A 13,245-nucleotide genomic window follows, 5' to 3' on the forward strand; every position below is an offset into this window, starting at 1 on the left:
AGAATATTCTGTATTAACTTGGTGTCAAGTAAAAAGCAGGGAATGATAGCCTATCCTTATTTCCCAGAAACTATATAGTTAAAAACTCTTAAGTCACATTTGTACTGATACATTCATATTTTGTAAACAAACTGCAGCAAGTCTGGCTCCTGGCAGCACATGTAGCTCAGCTAATTTTTATTGAATATTTTTCCAGATTTATGCTGGCCAACTACTTACTTCAAATTGAATATCTGAGTAGTGTTTCCAGCTTTGTCAGTTTAGAAGTTTGTTGATTTTTTAGTGGTTCTACATAATAATCTTTTAAAATTGACATTTTATGTGCACTGTTGTGTGATTGAACAAGTAAGGTAACTGTTACAAGCTCCTTCCCAGATTGTCTGAGACACTGGAATGTGATACGTGGCATTTGGAGCTGAAGCCAGTTGTTCACTTACTGCAAAACTTTCCCATATGTTTCTTGTTAGCAGCTTTGTTCTGAAACCTCGAGTCTTCCCAGAAACAAATAGAAAGCAGATTCTTAAGTTTTACTGAACACAAAAAGTATTCTCAGTCTCTTTCCACTGAGTAACCATATTTCTTAAGAGTGTATACAATAATAGTTTTAAAAGAGAAGAGATTAAAAACTCTTATTGAATTATATGCTTCTTTTGCACTTGCATTTTTCTGGTGACTTTTATTAGCTAGGAAAATAATACTCAACAAATTGTTTAAAAACTAAACAGCAGCTATCAATGTTTGCATTAATTAGAAAAGCAGGAGGAAATCAAAGAACAATTTCTCATATTTTTTACATTTCTTACAGATTTACCATGCAATCTTATAAATTTCTACTCAAAAGTAAATCCCATTGTGTTCAATAGGACACTGCATGGTATTGTATTCTTTATTGCTTTTATCTACTGTCCAATTGAGGGATGTGGGTGGTGTTGTGGGTTAAACCACAGAGCCTAGGACTTGCTGATCAGAAGGTTGGCGGTTCGAATCTCCACGACAGGGTGAGCTCCCGTGGTTCAGTCCCTGCTCCTGCCAACTTAGCAGTTCAAAAGCTCCGGCGGGAAGGTAAACGGCGTTTCCGTGTGCTGCTCTGGTTCGCCAAAAGCAGCTTAGTCATGCTGGCCACATGACCCGAAAGCTGTACGCCAGCTCCCTCGGCCATAAAGTGAGGTGAGCGCTGCAACCCCAGAGTTGGCCACGACTGGGCCTAATGGTCAGTGGTCCCTTTACCCTTTACCTTTACTTCCCAATTAAACATGTTCTCTGGGCAATTCACAAATTTAAAATGATACTGATACAATCACAACTAAAAACAATATGGAAAAACTATAGAAGCACAAAAGTCAGTATGAAACCATCATAAGCAACATGAGAGCAATAAAACAATGAAAACAATGAAAACCAGCAGTAAAATTAACATTTGATATGAGAGCAACTACTGAAAATGTTCTTTCCTAACTGCCTCAACTCATTAGGAAGAGGAACTATGAGAATGGCCTGTAGTGAAGATTTTTTAAGGTCCAGAGAGGTATATATGAAAGGAGCCAATTCTTCTGGTATTCTGTCTCCAAGCCATTTAGGGTTTTAATGGTTAACAACAGCATTTGAATTGGGCCTAGAAATAGATTGGAAACCAGTGCAGATAACCAAGCACTGACATCATGTGCTGATATCTACCCGTTCCTATTAATAATCTTGTCTTTCGGGGCGGGGGGGGGGGGTTAACTGAAATTTCTTTTCCAGAGCATTTTCAAAGGCAGCCCACAGATTACTCATTGTAGTAATCCACCTGGGAGGTTACTAGAGCACTGATAACTTTGCAACACGTTTATTTATCCACCAAACCTGATACAAGGCACTCTCTGTCACCATGGCTACCTGTGCTGCAAGTGAAAAAGCTAAAAGCTAAGAGAACCACCAAACTACAAACCTGCTCTTTCAGGGAAGTGTAAGCCCATTCAAAACTATTTAATTTGAGAACCATGTATTGAGCAGTTGAATCACCCATGAACAGTACCGTCGTCTTCTCTAGATTTAAGTTTGACGCATCTCAGCCACACCCCAGATTACTTTTCTCTGCTTTTGTGTAGACATTGAATAGTAGGGGGAAAGCTGTAATATTCCAGCACCACCTTCATGAAATGTAGTAGAAGTGGAACCACTGTAACATGATAATGTCCCTAAAAATCTGGCATGCTATATACTGTGCTACTGCTGATCTTCTCCAATAAATAGCTAATTCACTTGTGAAAAAATATAAACCACCAGTTGATGTTGTTGTTCAAGTTAGGCTTGTGTTCTAAGTACATTTCAGCAGTATCCTTCGGTGGTATGCAGTAGCATCCTTTGTGTACTAGCATGTGATTTCTGGTTTACGATGGTAGAAATGTTAGATGTGTATCTTTTTCATACTTCTCATGTTGGCCAGATCCTTCCTGATCTCTACCCATACTTTGAAAACCTCAAAGAAATTGCTGGTTCTGGGTATGGTTTGTTTTACTCCTCTTCAAAGAATAAGAAGGTCCTTGACTCATTTTCTCCATTCTTATTGTGGGAGGATGAGTTGTGCTTTTCATTTTGACCTATATTAGAAGTTTTATCATTTTGTATACAATTTACAAAGATCCGTATAGTTAAAGCCATGGTTTTCCCAGTAGTGATGTATGGAAGTGAGAGCTGGACCATAAAGAAGGCTGATCGCCGAAGAATTGATGCTTTTGAATTATGGTGCTGGAGGAGACTCTTGAGAGTCCCATGGACTGCAAGAAGATCAAACGTATCCATTCTTAAGGAAATCAGCCCTGAGTGCTCACTGGAAGGACAGATCGTGAAGCTGAGGCTCCAATACTTTGGCCACCTCATGAGAAGAGAAGACTCCCTGGAAAAGACCCTGATGTTGGGAAAGATTGAGGGCACAAGGAGAAGGGGACGACAGAGGACGAGATGGTTGGACAGTGTTCTCGAAGCTACCAACATGAGTCTGACCAAACTGCGGGAGGCAGTGGAAGACAGGAGTGCCTCGCGTTCTCTGGTCCATGGGGTCACGAAGAGTCAGAGACGACTAAACGACTAAACCACAACAACAACATACAATTTACAGTGCATTCATAAGTTCTCAATAAAAATTACTTGCAGAATTTCTCTTGGCATAATATGTAATCGTTCCATAGGTTGATTCTTTGTGGGTGGTAGAAATCCCGCCAATAACCCTAGTTTACAATAAACGTAATATGGCATTTCACTCTAAAATTATTTTACATTAGGAATAGGTAGATTTATCACTAAACCAAGAGAAGATAGCCAAAAAGAATAGTATAAGTCCTTGATGATGCTGGAAATAACTGCAGCAGACTAGTGGAGATATTCCCTGGCCTTCTCTACATTGAAGAAATAATGTTGGCATTTTTTTCTTTCATCTTACAACAAATGCATTATTATTCAGAGAAGGACAGCTTCTCTTTCTGTATCTTCATTTGGGTTTTATTTTGTGGGGAAGAGCACAAACCCTAATCATTGTCTTTCCTAATCATCTAATCTGCATGTGGCTAAACAAGAAGCCAGGACAGCCAGTGGGATCTCAGCGCCACGATCCCACTGGCTGTCCTGGCTTATGGGATAGCCGCGGCAGCCTCTCCCGGGCAAGGGGAGCCTTCATCCCCTGCCCGGGAGAGGCTGTGGGCGGCTAAGGCTCCCCCAAGAGGCAGCCCTTCTCCCTCCTTGGGGAAAAGCCCCGAAGAGCTGCGCACACGCTCCACGCGGCTCTTTAAAGGGAGCGCTGAGCAGAGCTTCCCGCCTGCATTTGCTCCATAAGACGCACACACATTTCCCCTTACTTTTTAGGAGGGGAAAAGTGCATCTTATAGAGCGAAAAAGACGGTATGTGTCAGGTGTTGAGATAATGTCTTAGCTTGTGCCTATCTATGTTTCTTAGAGCTCTGCTTTGAACTCCTGAACTGTGTAATGTGTAACCTGATATACATTTAAGCCATTTAGTGATTTTTGGAATAAAGTTGTCAGGAATAATTGAGCCAGGGTCTTCACACTGTGCCCATGTGTGGGAGCCAGGTCAGTTGGTTCAGGATGAGCTTGCTTGTTTATTGGCAGGTATGAACTGATGGGAGTGTGTTGCATGAGTCCTTCTAGAAATGCACTGTCTTCCGGTTATTTCTGAGGCTCATTCGAAGCAAACCCCGCTGTCTCCAGTGGGATTTACTCCCTAGTAAATGTGTTTAGGTACTGGATTAACTATGGATAAAGCACATTTCTGTAGAAATTACTTAATCATCAATCTTTAGCTAATGCTATATAGAATAATATAATGTATTATTCATTTAAAATGAAGCTGTAGGATACACAGAAGGAGAGCTACTTCACGTGGACCAGGATCCTCTCTATAGTGTGAAAGTTTATTCTCATACAGTGGTACCTCTAGTTATGTACTTAATTCGTTCCGGAGGTCCATTCTTAACCTGAAACTGTTCTTAACCTGAAGCACCACTTTAGCTAATGGGGGCTCCCGCTGCTGCCGCGCCGCCGGAGCACGATTTCTGTTCTCATCCTGAAGCAAAGTTCTTAACCCGAGGTACTATTTCTGGGTTAGCGGAGTCTGTAACTTGAAGCATATGTAACCTGAAGCTTATGTAACCCGAGGTACCACTGTATATCAAACTGCTTTGTAAAAGTATCCTTCATTTTTCTGAAACTTGTTTATTTGCATTCCATTCCCCGCCCCTTTTTTTTTATAAGTCCTTGATATAGTGGGATTAGACTGCCATCCTATGGTCTGACTGAGTTTTCTATTTTTGCAGTAAGCAGAAGAGCAAAAGAAGATAAAAATACATCATAATTCATACCTGAGGGACTAATTAAATTGTATTTTAACTTACGTTTATTAAATGTGAAAAAGTAATAAAAGACATTAAATACATTAAAATAATTCAGAGATAAAAGCATATTAATTACACATTTATACTGATTCGTGCATAAGTATTAAGGATCAGTTTTTGACTTAAACAAATTCTGAATGCATTTTATATGACAATACAAACATCTTACAGTAATATATTTCATGGCACTTGGGAGCAAAAGTATAGATTGTCAGGAATGATACCAATAAAAGTTGAGTGGCCATATGTACTTTACCATTGTTATATTCCTGAAAGATTATTCGCTACATGTTTTTCATTACTCTTTAGACATATGTTTGAGCATCTCTGGATTTCAGAATGGACCTGATAAACTATGTTGACATAGCACCTCCATAGCACTATAGGGATAGGGCCAAACTCAGTGATTGAACCCATGCTTTGTATGGAGAACTGCCCAAATTTAATCGCTGGGCTTGAAAAAAATTGTATGAAACACCGGAGAGTTGCCGTTGCTCAATGTAGACTTGGATTGTAAAGCTTTGTGGCTCAGCAGGCCAGATCTTTATCCCTTTGCTCGCCCGCCCCCCTTTGTGGGCCAACTTTGATGGGTGGGCAGCACCTGTCAATCATCAATGATACCAGGTAATTGACACCAGTCAGAGTTGACCTGTGAAGTTGGGAAGAGATAATTTAAAGGGCTTGCTCAACCCTGTGTGCAGTGCTTCACAAACACCCAACAGTCAATTGGTTGTTGAGGTTTCGGAAAGTAGTGTGCGAAGTACTTTGCAAGTTCTGTGTTCAACACTTCTAAGCACCTGACAATCAGCTGGTTGTTGGTGCTTGGAAAGTGTTGCACAAGGGGCTTTGTAGGCACTGCTAATTGGCAGTGCTTGCAAAGCCTCTTTCTGCCAAACCCAACCTGACATGTATAGCATAGGTGTAGGAGAGGTGGGCATGGATTGCCTGAAACAGCCTTATGGGCTCCCCTCCTGGATTCCAGTGGGATTGGACTGACTTTTTGCCACAGTTTTGGGGGGAAAGGTTGAAGAGGATAGAAGGGAAGGTCCTAGTGGGGGGATTCCTCTCCATCCTATCTCCTTGCCTGTTTCCCTGCCCATTACTCAGACGTGTGGGCTCTATTCTGTCTCTGGAGTCAACAGGGTCTGACTTGGACACTCTGCTTATGAGATCAACTTGTCTCCAGAGCTACCCGAGTCCACCTCTGGTTCAGTCCCTAAAGAGGAATCACCCATCTGATCTGATCTGGAGAAATTGCTGATGCCTCCTCCATCACCTAGGTCACAGAGACGCCAGCTCAGACATAAGTAGATAGGTCAGGCCCAACCTTCCTGAAGCAGTGTCCATTTGCTTGCCTAGTCTAAGAAACAGGCCCACTTGCTCCCTAAGTTGTACCACCCCATTTTCATATAATGGGATATCAGGGGGCATGTCGGTTGCTGGATCTGCATCTTAGCTTGCCTAGCCCATAGCTGTCAACTTTTCCCTTTTCTTGCAAGGAATCCTATTAGGAATAAGGGAATTTCCCTTTAAAAAAGGGAAACGTTGACAGCTGTGGCCTAGCCATGTGTTGTACATTTGAACTTTACTTTGCTTATGTACTGTTACCAATTTAAGTATTAAAGGTTCTGGTAGAAATCATAATCTTGGTTCATGTTCTTCATCCAGGGCAAGTTTCCCACAGTATCAGAAGTTATTGCTAAGCCAATGAGATATTATATATGAACCACAGGTATATCTGAGGTTTGTTTGAGCTGGAGGTGTCAGGAGGACACCAGTCTATTGCAGGTGCAAGAGGCTTGTGGACAAGGGACAAAAGTACCAGGTTCTCTCCAGGGAAGGATGGGAAAGACTCTGAAACCTTGGATAACTGCTGCAAGTCAGCTTAGACAATGATGAGGTAGATGGAGCATTTCCATGCACTCTGGCTTCCATCATGGTGTTCTGTTGCACCAGAAGCAGTTTTCTCATGCTGGCCACATGACCCAGAAAGTTGTCTGTGGACAAATGCCGGCTCCCTCAGCCTGAAAGTAAGATGAGCGCCGCTTTTACCTTTTTCACCTAGGTGGAACAATGATCTGATTTGATATAAGACAGCTTGCTGTGCCTCTGTAGGTTACATCTGTAGTTGTCAGATTCATATGGTGAACATTTTTCTCATGTTCAGAATGTTGTGAATGTAATTAAAGAAGCAAATGATTCTATGAAATAGTTCTTTTGCATAGTTCTTTAAAATAAGAGATACAGAGCCACTGTTTGATTAGATGCATTACTACATTTGTGAAGAAAAGCCTTGTACCCACTGTCAGACCCCACTCCCTGTGTTCTACTATACTAAAGGAGGAACCTTGTAGAAACTAATGGTGTACAGAAAAACCAATCACTTCACCATTTGCTTTTTGGAATTGAGAAATAGCTCTGTTAAGGTTGCACACCAAAAAAAGGTTACCTACTGTTTTGTATTTCTGCCTCTGCCAATCTGAGGCACCAGGGTACAAAGTACTATTTGTGCAAATGGATGTGCCAGTAACTAGGTGAATGGCAGACTGAAAGGCTGCTTTGAGGCAGTACATGGCACTGCTTCTAATTTTTTTGTGCATTACAGTTATTTACTTAACAGGAACAATCAGTTCTCCATTATTCTGAAAACTGACAGCAGGAATAGATTCAGAAAAATGAACCAAAGAGTCTGTTGACATTCTGTTAACTGAGTCACAGCAATGTTAGGAAGTTGCCATTAAGATCTATATACATATAGATGTTTGGTTTATTTCTGGTTTTCTTTACTGTAAGTCCATAATTAGGTCTAAAAGTGTAGGAATTGTGCCTTTGCTTATTATTCTACAGTTAGGTGGTGCTGTTACACTAAAGAACTAAACTAGAAAAGAGTAGCCTTTATTTTTGTGATGGTTTTTTACAACATTTGTGGATCAAATAAGTGCACCTCACATCTCTGAAGGATGTCTTCCTATCCTGTGTTCACCAAAAATAGAAACAAACAACAACAAAAATTGAACATAAAAGCCTTCGTCTTGAATATATTACTAGATTATGGAAAAAAATAACATATATGATGTGATGTGTAAGTGGTTGTCCCACATGCAGACATTCTGGGACATCAAAACAGAGAAAAAGGTTGGGGATTCTACAGTAAAGGTACACTCTGGCTATTAGGTTGACAGAATAGAGAAGCAGGCAAGTGTAAGCCTGCACTTGCTGCATCAAGGCAGAAGAGCAATAGCACTTGGTTACTGGTTTCTTTTGATTCAGTGGTCCTTAGGTGCATATTCTCCAAACTCAATTTCTTCACATCAAAGGATCCCTTAAATTAGGGATGGAGAACATTTTTCAACTTGAGAACTGCACATCCTCATGGACAACCTTCCTGCATGCTATAAAGGCTATTTCTGGGCAGGGTCAGAGACAAAAAGCGGGTAGGGCCAGAGCAAGAAGTGAACAGAGCAATGAATGTGGACTCTTACCTTTGTGCAGCAGGCTACATTGCAGCCATGCAAAAACTAGAGTCTTCCACCCACCCACCTACACCTCTATCCTCCGTCTACGAAAGAAACAGGCATTATCACAGTTCAAGGACACATTCTAGCCAGCCAAAAGCACTTGAGTAGGACTCAGAGCAGGGCCTTGAAGGGAGAGTCCTGAGAGGTTACTTTTAAGCCCCAGGCCTAAGGTTTCCCATCCTTGAAGTGGGTGATCCTGCAGTTCAAACAATTGTGGAGGTGACTAGCCTTGGAGGAAGCCCCCCTGACATGCCTCTTCTGAGCCTAGTTCCCCACCCCACACTAAAATATCCTTACAAACTGTAAGGAGGAAAACTGCCCCATTCCAGTTTAAGGGATTGTGGAGTTATTGGCCTTGGAAAACCTGTACCCTAAGGTATTATCTGAGCACAATTCTTCTCCCCCCCCCCAGTTCTTTTAAAGTATATTGGAAAATGTGTTTCCATGTGTATATTTCCTTAGTTGGACCAGATGACAGAGTACAAGTGGAAGTGAAGAGGGAGGGGCAAAAATCATTGTCCCTCTTTGGTGATGAGATACCACAAAAATTAGTTTTGTTTTCTGGGTCCACATTGTATATAACGACATTGATATATTCCTCTTATACCTTTTATGCTGATGTGTAATTGTTTTGTCTAGAATAACTAGCAGAGTCATTAATGATACAAAATTCTGTCCTGAATTGTTTGTGATAAGTATGGGTGATATTAAGTAGAAGTCATAGTTTCCCAAGTTTAGTGCAGACATACTACTTACCAATATGACCACAGTTAGGAGATGGGTGCCCCACCCATGCGCACATGGCTATTCTTGTGCAGGCACTCTCCCTCCATTACAGTTTTGGAGATAAGTATGGTTGTCATTAATTTTGCAGAAGCAATTTCAGTAACAGTAGTTACTGAACACAATGTTCAAACCTACTTGTAGTCATAGTTGCAAACTGTGGTTTTATGCTATTGTAAAAAACAAACAAACACCAAACCCTGAGCATTCTTTGTTCCTTCTGCATTCCAATAACATTCAGCATGTGCCAACTTAGACCCAGTTGTAATTTTTTGTCTCATTCTGGTGTACCTGAAAAATCCATTTTAAATTCCCTTCTCTTGCACTCCTGCCTAGAGTTGCCTGTATGGCTTGCCTTCCCTGTCATGGAGCACAATATAGCTTCTTCTTGCCTTTACATCCACCACTCTATTCTCATGTGCAAGTTATCTCTTGATGGTTTAGTGGTAAGCCTATATGGCAATCCTGGAAGTACTATGATAACATTTTGTTTTCATATATAAATCAGAAGCAGGAAACTAGTCACAAAGCAGTGTGATCATGGCATTAAGGGTAGGCTGAGGGAATTATTTTAAAAGCTGGATTTATTCTTATCATTTACTTCATAATATATTGGCATGCTGCAACTACTCTAACTCACTGGTAAGGACACTAGTTCAGCAAAGGACAAGAGCACAGCAACTGAAGAAAGTGTTTGCTGTAACATTACTCAGATGCTTGGTATCAGAACAAATTTATGTACATTGTAATTGTTTAATTAAATTCTTACAACATTCCTGAGTTTCCTGCAAAATAAAGATCTGTAGGAATTCTGTGCACGCAGGAATTCAGCTAACTGTAAAACATCTTAAAAGTTACCATATAAAAATAAGCGCAGAGAGATATCCGTATCAGCTACTGTTTCATGGAAATTTTTGGTTCTCCAGGCTATGTTGGGGTAATTAGAATCCTGCAGTATGTTGTACATAATCATTGAAATTTGGCTTAATCTGTAATCAAACAACAGATGTCTTCAAGACCAACCAGCTATGGTGCAAGCTTTTGTGGACTATAATCCAAATCTTCAGGTGCATCAACTGTAGTCTTCAGTTGGCATGCACATAGGGTCCACACAGGAGTAGCAGAGTTGGAAGGGACCCCAAGGGTCATCTAGTCCTATCCCCTCAATGCAGGCATCTCAGCTAAAGCATCCATGACTCAGATAGCCATCCAACCTCTGCTTAAAAGCCACAAAGGAAGTAGAGTCCACCACCTCTCATGGGAGTCTGTTCCACTGCTAAACAGCTCTTACTGTCAGAAAGTTTTTCCTGATGTTTCATCAGAATCTCCTTTCTTGTAACTTGATTTGAATCCTACTCTCCAGAACAGGAGAAAACAAGCTTGTTCTCTCTTCCATGTAACAGCCCTTGAGACATTTGAAAATGGCTATCATATCTCCTCTCAGTCTCCCCTTTTCTAAACTAAACATACCCAGCTTCTTCAACCATTCCTCATAAGGCTTGATTTTTCAGACCCTTGATCATCTTGGTTGCAGCTGTTTGATATCTCTTTTAAGTTGCATGGTCCATCCAAATGGAGCCCACAGTTTTTGAACAGTAAATACAAAATGCAAAAAGTGGAAGTAAATCCAGATAAACTTTCATGTATTTGATTGTGTTGCTGCCATTATTTTATGTTGTAAACCTCCCTGTGATCTTTGGATGAAGGATGGTATATAAATTTAATGATAATTAGTACCAATCACAGAAAAATTTGTAGTATTTTGAAATACTTTTAGTGAATTGCTAGGACACATTTGGAAATCTAAGAAACTGTCACAGGCACAACTCTATACCTATTTCAAAGAGGGAAAACTCATGATGCTGAAACTAGCAAAACACATAGCAAAAACAAAAAAAATACAGGCAACACAAACAGACTCACACCTCAAAACAGGCAAAGAATGACTCCTGAAAACAAAGCAGTCAACATGCACACATACAAACCAACCAAGCAAAACAAAAGCAGCCAACACTGGCCAAAGAATAGCCAACACACACACAACCTCCAAAAAGCAGGTAAAACAGTTCACTCCCAAACAACCAAACAAAAATGTGGGCAAAACAATAAATCCAAAACAAGTGAGAAGAACATACATTTATGGCAGATTCCCTTTTCATTTTTGTTTCTGAAGAGCTTTGGAGACAGGTTTTCCACCCTCTTTCTTTCCCTTCTTCATTCCCTATGAAGAATTTCCCTGAGCCTTGTGGGGCTCAGAGGCATTCTGGGGAATGGAAAGCAAGATGATGGGACAGGTAGCAGCCTATACTACTTCTAGGCTACCCAGCTATTGTTCAAGGTAAAAAAGAAATAAAACAAAAACAAGGCAAATCTCCTTTCTTGTAACTCGAAGCCATTGCCTTGATTCCTACCCTCCAGAGCAGGAGAAAACAAGCATGCTCCCTCTTCCATGTGACAGCCCTTAAAATATTTGAAGACGGCTATCATATCTCCTCTCAGTTTCCTCTTTTCCAGACCAAACATGCCCAGTTGCTTCAAGTGTTTCTTATAAGGCTTAGTTTCCAGACCAGGCATAGGCAAACTCGGCCCTCCAGATGTTTTGGGACTACAACTCCCATCATCCCTGACCACTGGTCCTGTTAGCTAGGGATGGTGGGAGTTGTAGACCCAAAACGTCTGCAGGGCCGAGTTTGCCTATGCCTGTTCCAGACCCTTGATCATCTTGGTTGCCCTCCTCTGCATACGTTTCATCTTGTCAACATCCTTATTAAATTGTGGTGCCCAGAATTGGACACAGTATTCCAAGTGTGGTCTGACCAAGGCAGAATAGAGTGGTACTATTACCGTATTTTTCGCCCTATAGGACGTACTTTTCCCCCTCCAAAAATGAAGGGGAAATGTGTGTGCGTCCTATGGGGCAAATGCAGGCTTTCGCTGAAGCCTGGAGAGCGAGAGGCGGTGGTGTGCACCGACACCTCTTGCTCTCCAGGCTCCAGGAAGCTATCCGCAAGCCTTGCACGCCCGGGGGGAGTTCCCCCGGGTGCGCAAGGCTTGCAGGCGGCAGCCTGCAGCGCGGAGCGTGGGGCGCCCTCCGGAGGACGCCCCATGCTTCGCGCAGGTGTCGGCAAGCCTTGCGCGCCTGGGGGGAACTCCCCCCTGGCGCGCACAGCTTGTGTGCGGCAGCCGGCAGCACAGAGCACGGGGCGCCCTTCGGAGGACGCCCCGTGCTTCGCGCAGGTGTCCGCAAGCCTTGTGCACCGGGGGGAACTCCCCCCGGGCGCGCAAGGCTTGCGGGCGGCAGCCTGCAGCGCGGAGCATGGGGCGCCCTCCAGAGGACGCCCCGCGCTTCGCGCAGGTGTCCGCAGCCTGCCGCCCGGCGCGTGGGGCGCCCTGAAGCAGCGCCGCCATCCCACTGTTCCCCGACCTGGTTTTGGGGGGGAAATAAAGGGGAAAAAAATTTCCTTTATTTCCCCCCCCAAAAAGTAGGTGCGTCCTATGGGACGGAGCGTCCTATGGGACGAAAAATACGGTACTTCCCTTGATCTGGACCTTATACTTCTGTTGATGCAGCCTAGAATAGCATTAGGGTTTTTTTGCTGCTGTGTCACACTGTTGACTCATGTTAAGGTTGTGGTCCACTAAGACCCCTAGATCGTCTTCACATGTACTGCTAGTAAGCCAGGTGTCCCCCATCCTATATTTGTGCATCTTATTCTTCCTGCCTAAGTGCAGAACCGTACATTTGTCCCTATTGAAATTCTGTTTTTTTAGCTTGCGCCCAGTTCTCCAATCTGTTAAGATCATTTTGAATTCTGGTTCTGTCTTCTGTGGCATTAGCTACCCTTCCCAGTTTGGTGTCATTGGCAAATTTGATGAGCATCCCCTCAATTCCTTCATCCAAGTCATTTATAAAGACGCTGACCAACAATGGGCCCAGGACAGAATCCTGCGGCACCCCACTTGTCTCTTTTTTCCAGGATGGTGAGGAATCATTAATGAGTACTCTTGGGTTCAGTCAGTCAAGCTACAAATCCACCTAACAGTCACCTCGTTCAACCCAC

General features: G+C 42.4%; 1 protein-coding gene across 2 annotated transcripts in view; it reads left to right on the forward strand.

Moving 5' to 3' along the window:
* The window catches only part of CENPP (centromere protein P), a 163,452-nt gene that overhangs the window by 54,075 nt on the left and 96,132 nt on the right, over positions 1–13,245 (forward strand). The window lies entirely within an intron of this gene.

Source organism: Podarcis filfolensis (genome assembly GCF_964270895.1).
Source record: "Podarcis filfolensis genome assembly, chromosome: 2".
Taxonomy (NCBI): domain Eukaryota; kingdom Metazoa; phylum Chordata; class Lepidosauria; order Squamata; family Lacertidae; genus Podarcis; species Podarcis filfolensis.